The 7,214-nt window shown below is 45.2% G+C and overlaps 1 long non-coding RNA gene across 1 annotated transcript; it reads left to right on the top strand.

Moving 5' to 3' along the window:
* The first annotated feature begins 5,138 nt into the window (after nucleotides 1-5,138).
* Nucleotides 5,139-5,553, top strand: LOC116216555. Its single transcript, XR_004159538.1, has 3 exons — nucleotides 5,139-5,223; nucleotides 5,294-5,374; nucleotides 5,463-5,553. It is a non-coding gene; the product is annotated as an uncharacterized LOC116216555 (long non-coding RNA).
* Nucleotides 5,554-7,214: the final 1,661 nt, after the last annotated feature.

The following is a 7,214-nucleotide window of genomic DNA, read 5'->3' on the forward strand; positions in this document are numbered from 1 at the left end:
TAATAATAATAAATAAATAAATCCATCTCTGTATGCACTTTCCCACCCATTTCCTTCCCCTTACCATCAAAAGGGTGAAGAGAACCCCCAGACTTTTTTTTTTTTTTCAGTTGCTACAGTGCAAGGAGATATTCCTGCCACTGTATCTGCATTGGGCAACTGTTACAGCTCTGCAAAGCACAGGGGCTGCCATCAGTTCTCAGGATCACAAGTCAGCTGACAGCACCGGGGGCGGGGGAAGAAAAAAGCCACCTGTACCTAACATATTGTCAACTGCACAACACAAGCACAGTGGAAAATTGCATAAGATGTATTTTCCCCTACCTAACCTCTTCCACTTCTCAGGCACTACATGTAATAATGGAGAGAAAGGAAATGCATCAGCATAGTTCTTATTCTTCCCACTTCTTTCCCGCACCTTCAAAAGGTTCTTCTGTGCAATAAGAACTACGCAGAAGCGGAAGAGCTCAGGTCTAGACTTTTTTAAAAAGCACAAATGCTCCAATGAAAGAACGGAGAGTGGCACAGAAACGGTGAAAAGCAGAAATACCATTTTTCTCTTTTGTGCATTTTTCATGTTTATAAATACCAAGAGTGCACTGCCCTCTTGGCTCACTTTTTCAGTCGCTCCTGACTGTGTGAAATGTGGACTCACTAGCACTGATTTTTTTTTCTCTCCAAAATGTCTGCCAGTTACAGGACATACACAGGGGTTAAATCCAGCCTTTCCCAGTTGCTCACCTTGAAAGCAAAACGGAAAAGACAGCAAAGGAGCAGAGTGGGAATGAAAGGCTCATCTTATATAAACACAAATCAATAAACAAAACATGAGGGTCTTTAATACACACACACATCCCCACATCCCCCAGTCCCAGGGAAAAGAAGGTCCAATAAATCCTCCAGCTTTCATGTGTTCTCTTTCAGAGGTGAACTGCACTCCTCTTATTAGGCCAAACACTCACTTTAAGCTTCATGGAAATCTTTCATTTGTGTGAACTTTAGTGATTTTGGCAACTCCAACTTTCCTGCAGCAGCTCAATCTCCTTGTTTTACCAGGTCAGTAATGCTGCTTTTGCACAGGAGGAAATATGCAGTTGTTCTTTTCTCCTTTCTGCTTACATAAGAACAGAAGGAGTTGTATGTCCTTCGACAAGCATAAAAATTAGATAACTGCAAAGTACGTGACTTCAGACACAAGTGAAGGAGCACCAAGAGAACAAACAAGTTAAACAAAAATGAAACAAGTATCGGGAGCGCAAGGGTGAGTGCTGCATGAACACTCGTGTATAGTGCAAAGGAACAAATAGGGAGGGAGGTGATTAAAGGACACTGAAGTTGAGGGCAAAACTCCAGTGTCAGCATCAGGAACAGGGGTAATGTTTGCCCTTTGATCCCCTAACAGGGCTAAAAGTGGCAAGAGGAGGAACAAGTAATGCAAACTCAGAAATGCCTTTTTCATATATTCTCTTATCTGTTCTCTATTTTGGCTCGCTGCCTTCTGCTAGCACAGTGGCTGCAAGAGTAATGGCAACTGTGGGTCAAAAAAGTCAGAGAAGAAAACAAAAGAAGGTAAAGAGCTTGTGAAATAAAAGCACATGCTGGATGTGACACAAAGCATTGTGCCCAGCAAAGAAGAGGACTGAAGAGAAAGAAATCAGTGGAGCACAGTAACAAAATACGCTGATCATAATCAATGCTTGTGTGAAATGAAGCAACTCGCGCAAACATACAACTAATGTCAAAAGTCACGTGTCACAAATGCACTGGCCTTCAAACTCTGTTGTATGATAGTGAATGCAGTGACTCGTGTAGACAAACTCAGAATAAGGAAGAGACATTTGTACCAACCTTTCTGTACGGAAAAGAAACAGCTCTTGGGATACATTTTGCAAAGGGAATGATGTACTCTATATGCCCTCCCAAGCGCTCACTGCAAACCTGCACGAGGGAGCCTGAAAAACGTGCACAGGATGAAATACAGTGCACATGGCACGGGTGTGAATAGTCTCCTCCGATCAGAACCTGTCTGACAGCTTCGGCTAGGTCCACAGGAGATGGCACCAGGAATATTGCCAGCTGGGTGCTTCTGGACAATGAGATGCATTTTTGTCTGTGCTTCCTGAAGCCATCTTGCAAGACAGCCCCGATAATTACCAACACTTTAAAACAAAAAATCCCAGCAGATTGGTGGCATGATTCTTCTGGTTGAGCAAGTGCTGAAATCTCCACTGAGCTTCTTATGCCTAATGGAGATCTCAAACTTGCCTTGCAGTGGTATCGGCTTTTGTAATAGCGACACCTCTTTGTGTCAACACATCTCATTAAGTAATAAAGACTTTCAACTATTTGATTTTACTTATAAAATTAGTAGCATTCATGATTTCTTTTTTTTTTTTTTCCTCTTGAAAAAAATTAAAGTGCTACTACTTGAGCAGGCAGGGAGTCATGCCTAATTAATGAAAAAAATATATTAACAACTTACAGTGGGATTCATGTACCGCTAAGAGCTGTTTGTCCTGAAAGCTTTTGGGAATGGATTCCTCATAAGCTTCTGAAAAGGGAAGGGAGAAGAATCATTTGAAACCTTGGTAACAGTTCCCTTAACCATGTCTCGTACTCTGGGTCAGCCCATTCCAACGCGTTCAAGTGCAGGGGAAAACGGGGGCATTGGAGAAAGGAGCCAACGACCTAGAATGGAACACAGAGGCAGCAAGCCCAGCCAAAAAAACAGCTACAATGTTTTCTTAAGCTCCGCACGCTGGATTTCTTCCCCCTGCTCCCGCGAGGAGCGGGGATGTTCCTAGAACTCCGGGCTGCGTCAGGGCAGCTACCCAGGATGCTGGGACACTGTTTGTAAACACTCAGCCACGTGCGCACGGCCGCGTGGAGCCATCGCCGACCTCAGCACCTACCCACTGGGTAGGCGGCAGCATCACTGCACTGGCGCCAAATCCTTCCCCAGCGCGACAGGACTTGGAGCAGCTCGTGCCAGGACACTTGGAAGACAGAGCTTGGGCTCTTCATGCGTTATTAGAGGGAAGATTAAGCAGAAGAATTGCTTATATTTTAGTCACCAAAATGTAAAATTCAAGATAGCATAGCTCATGAAAAGTAAAGAATGCAGAAGTCATTGAAATACGTTAGAGGTCAGAAGTGATGCTATAAAACACATGAGGGTATTTCATGTTGCTTAAATTGCATCATCATAATTAACTAGAAAAGGCCCAGGGTACTGCCCTGTACCCGAGGAAGGGGTTTCCAATGGGTACCTTGTGGTTATCGAGTTATTCTTGGTTATGTTAACTCACTGCTTTGCTCCCCCATATGGGAGGAACACAAACACTTTTCCTAATACAATATGCTTTCTATGAAATCAGATTTCCCTTTTCATTTCTTTTTTTACAACTAAGAAAAAGAAAACAAACAAACGAACAAAAATCACATTCTCATCCAGGACCATAGAAGCTTTTCCAGAGTTCCATCTTGATAGCAAAGCTTGGAAAGTTTCTCTGGTAAATGGAATCATACAGAATCATATTGTGGAAGCACTAGCCTTTACCTCATCATGGAATTCTTGTTTCAGCATTCAGATACATTTCTGAAGAAACAGACCTTTTATATACTAGTAGCAGGAGAAACTATCTTAAAAGCCAAGCTTTACTTGGTTAGGAAAACTCAGCATTTCCATCCCATCTTGTTCAGTTCAAGTATAGGATAAGTCTGTTCTTCTACAGATTGCAATAGAAATGCTGTATGTATTTTATTCATTTATTTTTATACAAGGTTAGCTTGTTGCTTGTTTCTAGAGGCACAAACACATAAGAATTAGGTCAAACCGAAGCCTCAATGCTACAAGCCTTTATTTGTGAGAATAATCCTATTGGAGTTTCTCATCATATGTATGCTATAAGGCAACAACACTCCAACTTGGCACACCCCCTACCCTCCAGAAACTTGGGCTTTGAAGGAGAGCCAGAGTTCTCTTTGGGTTGCTGAGATGATTCAGCTTTTTAGAAGGTGTTTGACAGAGATGAACAAGCATCCATGAAAAGACAGCCAGCAATTTAAATCTTTAAGTCTTTTAATTGTTAACCACTTTTTCAAAGTACAGCAACTCTTTTTGGTGCCACCAGATTTACAATCCTTTAGTATCAACAACTAGTAGTGCTTTCTGATGCTCTTACCAGGCAGGACATTTTTGTTCCTTTGTTTCATGAGCACTGAGAGAGATGCGGACGAAGTTAGCTGCTAGCTATTCCTACGCTTCCAGCCTTGGTTTTCTCTACCTTCTGTCAGCCCCTGCTACATAGCACGAGACATACTCCCAGTACTCTAATCCAAACAACTTTCCAGGTCAGTCATCAGCTGGCCTTGGGATTAGCCCAGCTAATGCTGGAGCTTCACCATTTTATTCCTTAACCCCTCCATCTCCGCCTCCACACACTGAGCAATTCCTTGAGAAATGGGTGGTTGTTTTTTCCTCTCCATTTTTAAGAGGCTTGTCTGCCCTCAGGGAAGGCAGAAGTGATTTCCTTTCAATGGGTGACTGAGATGATGATTACTCATGGTACTTTCCATTTCTAACACTTCATTGCCTAGGATATAGGGACAAGCTATTCAAATTGCACATGCAATCAGTGACGATCTGAAAGCATACCAGCTTGAACTGTGGCAACTTGTTACTAGTTACTTGTTCAGTGTTTAAAAGGATACATTTCCTACACAATATCATTACATGAGTAAGAAGGTACTCACTGCCTTACGGAGAATGAGATGGGAAAAATGCTGCAAGTGTGATTGATTCATATAATTCCCTTTTTGGCTCTCAGCCATGATGCAGTCATATGCTTTATCTCTATTCAGACTACAGTTTTAAAAAAAAAAAAATAAAACATGAATCATAGTACATCCCACTCCATTTCAGAACCAGCACGCTGCCTTTCAAAGTGATGTCACAATGCTCACTGCTGCTGGCTGACTGCCTTAGCAGCAATCTGAGAGCTGGACTAAACAAATACTGTATATTATTTGGCAAAATCATTTGTGGTTGTGTTCCCCAGCACTGTTTCCAAGATAACCACCAACTCTACTTGAAACTTGGCAACCTCGTCCCACCACATTCAGGCTCCAGTTGTGAAGCTGGCTCACAGAGGCAGCTACCATGCTTCCAGCTCCTGTGCAGTGCTCCTTGAGTGAGGCAGGAGGCTCACCCTGATAAGCCAGGTCTGACAGCTCCTTTGAAATTCCACCATGAAAAGCAGACAACGCAAAAACCACCATCTCATTTCTACAGGAGCCCAATGCCTACAAGTCGGAACGAAACAGAGCAGGTGATTTAAAGCTCAGCCACGCTCTGTAAGAAGCACTCTGCTGGGTCGGTAATATCACTGCAACCCAAACTCCACAATTTTTTCAACATCCAAACAGCAGATTTGTTCCAAAGCATGGTTTTTTTCCTTTAGAGCCACTTGGCCATTGCTAATCTAGAAAAGAACCATATGGGACACCACATCCCAGCACATCTGAAACACGCAGGATAAGAGAATGGTCCCTTCTGGTGCCAGCAGCAGCCAGAGAGCCTCCTGACTCTGCATGCAGAAACCCAAACATCGACAGCCTCCTACTTCTGTTACCCAACGCAGTGCTGGTGCCAGCACGAGACCTTGGAAGTCTGTCCGTCATAATACCGCTCCTCAGTGGGCACAGTGTTTGTGTTCTTTAAACAACGTTGACACACCAAAGTCTAGGACCATGCACTCTGCATCAAAACAATCCCAGTCTCCCTGGCAAAAAGCCAGGAACCAGTGATGCCAAAGCCTCAGTTAAAAACCTTACCGCAAGCAGTGATAGCTCAGCAAACTCAGGAGCCCCAGTGCCTCCTGTTCAACCTTTTCTTCTCTTGAGTACTTGTTAACCCATTGTCATCAGGAAACGCTAGACCGGTTTCTGGGGTCCCTGGAAACATTTGCAAAGCTTCTCAGCATCACTCCCCAGACCAATACAGAACTATTACCTGTGAAACATGACTTCTGAGTTCTTCTTTTCGGTGAGCAGCAGCTTAGTCCCAGTACCTTAACACTCAACTTTTTACATCTTTGCCCTCCCTTTCTTCTCTTCCTAACACCAGATTTAAATCCCTCTTGGACCTACTAGTAGGGCTCACACTGTGCTTTCCACAGCACTAAGGAAAGGATTCAGAACAATGCCCCACAGTGATTTATTTACATTGGTTCCAAAGGGCTTTTTCTACAGGAAGAATGCAAGACACCTATATTCATTTTTAGTGCTCACAGCAACAGATCAGATAGACCAGGAGCCCTTGCCTTGCTGGATTTACCAGCATTTTGGGGACAGAACAGAAATAAGCACAATGCAAACAACACAACTTCTGAGCAGAGTGAGACAGGTCTCACTCTGTCTTTAACTGTCTTTAACACAGATGTAGCAAAATAGCATTGATGTTTTGTATGGAGTTTTATTTGAGTCTTTAGAAAAGCACCAAGTACTCAGCACCAGAGAACCGGAGCCTGGGAGGTGTTGGAGGGCAGCACAGTTCGGTGCCGCCTGTCTGAGAGGGAAAGAGCTGAAAGAGGCAGTGTTCTGCACCACAGTCTATCAAAACCTGTTGCACGACTGCTCTTAGTCATCACGCGCAAATGGTGAACTGTATATAAACAGCACAGGCTTACCTTGACGTGGAAGGGTGAGAGGAAGCAGGTTTTGAGGCAACGAGGAAAAGAAAAGCCCCTAGAAACCCGAAACGCGCACACCAAGGCGATTGGGAAAAGCAGGGGCAGCCCGAAGGACGGGAGCTAAGGCGGCTACCGCGCACCGCTTAGGCAAATTGCCCCGGCTCCCGGAGATAAGGAAGGATGATTTACAGCCCCGGAGCGCGGGGCTCTCCCGGCTGGACGCCCGCGGCCACCCCGAGCGCGTCCCGTCCCGCGCGCACCTCACAGCCGCGGGAAAAGCGGCCGCCCGCTGAGGATACGCGCACCCCCGCCTCAGAGAGGCAGTCCGCCGTCAGCACGCGAGCGGCACGGCCTCATCAGCCGGTAAACGACCCCCGCCGACCTGCTTTCACCGGGGCAGCCTCTCCTCCGCTCTGAAACTCCTCAGTGCCGCGTTACGAGCGCCACGGGGAACGCGGCGCGGCGCCGCTCTCACTGCCGCCCGCGTGCGTGGAAACAGCGCGTGTGAGCGGCGCGGTGCGG

This window comes from Meleagris gallopavo, chromosome 4, assembly GCF_000146605.3.
Source record: "Meleagris gallopavo isolate NT-WF06-2002-E0010 breed Aviagen turkey brand Nicholas breeding stock chromosome 4, Turkey_5.1, whole genome shotgun sequence".
Lineage (NCBI taxonomy): Eukaryota > Metazoa > Chordata > Aves > Galliformes > Phasianidae > Meleagris > Meleagris gallopavo.